General features: G+C 37.9%; 1 non-coding gene across 1 annotated transcript; it reads right to left on the reverse strand.

Moving 5' to 3' along the window:
- Positions 1 to 277: 277 nt before the first annotated feature.
- Positions 278 to 349, reverse strand: Trnae-cuc. The gene has a single exon. It is a non-coding gene; the product is annotated as a tRNA-Glu (tRNA).
- Positions 350 to 1,314: the final 965 nt, after the last annotated feature.

A 1,314-nucleotide genomic window follows, 5' to 3' on the forward strand; every position in this document is an offset into this window, starting at 1 on the left:
ACTTTTAGTTTTGTTTCTGGTCTGTTTGTTAAAACTGAAATTTAGTCGTTAAATGCTTCTTTTAACATTTATGTGGAGAACAATATTAGGAATTAAAGCCCTTAGAACTACTCAGAATTTAGGAAAGACGAAAAGTAACTTTGTATATAATTTACATATGAGAGAATGGTCAATTCTAGTGCAAGCAGCTGAACTGTTATTCGACCTCTATCTACTGGTGCATTACATCTACAGTATACATTTAAATAAAAAGCAAAGCGCGTTACGAAAAATATTATTCCGGTACCGGGAATCGAACCCGAGCCTCCTGGGTGAGAGCCAGGTATCCTAGCCACTAGACCATACCGGACACATGTAAGCTTCCTTCTTTCACGAGTAACAATATCACAGACTTCTGTCGTCCATGCATATACAGTTTTAAATTTGGTAGCAACGCTCTGGTCTGTTTTTCGGCGTAGCGTACAACTCACCACAGGCGTGTAATTATATCCGGACTTCGTTAATACGACCTTCGTTCGTTGCCACGCCACCACAAGCGCTCCAAGTTTATCAGTCCATCATTTCGCTATCTTATTGGTTGATTTTTAGACTTTCAAGTTTGTTTTCGTAATTTCGTTTCATAGTTTGCAGAAGTTCGTTTCATCACATTGCGCTTCTGATTAAACCTCCTAATGTGTATTGCTCTCTATGAACCATTGTGAATATGTTGCTCTTTTCTGATTGCGTTCTTCTTGCATCCGTAGTTTTAGGTGGGGAAAATGATTCCATATTTGTTGTTTGGTACAAAAGAGAAGACGCTTTAATTGTATGGTGTTCTGCAATTGCGTACGAATCTATGTGTGAAATGCTCTGTTTAGATGCACTGAGTGCACTACTCGTATTCTACGTTACTTTTGTTTGCATCTGTTCTCTGTTCTTTGGCGCATTTAATGAAGAACTCCATGTTAGCAGGCTTCGACATTATTCGTATTCAACTTTGTTACATCTTGTTACCGAATAAGTACGTGTTTCTGCTTCGAATGGTGTTGCTCCTTGGCACTGCGTACCATGCATTTCGCAGTGGCTTGCAGACTACGGATGTAGATGAGTATGCAAATGATAAAAATGCGATGGCAGTTACGCAAAATGTTTCACATGATATAAACAACAAAACAGTACCTACATTTTAGCAGAAGATATGAAAATTTTGGTGACCTATATTAAATGCCAGAATACAAAAACGGTTGTGAATGAAAATAACGTGGAGTATGAGCAATACTCATACAGTGTATTTAAATCTAGCAGACTTGTAAGAAGTAACAAATATACATGAGT

Source organism: Schistocerca americana, chromosome 3 (assembly GCF_021461395.2).
Source record: "Schistocerca americana isolate TAMUIC-IGC-003095 chromosome 3, iqSchAmer2.1, whole genome shotgun sequence".
NCBI classification, from domain to species: domain Eukaryota; kingdom Metazoa; phylum Arthropoda; class Insecta; order Orthoptera; family Acrididae; genus Schistocerca; species Schistocerca americana.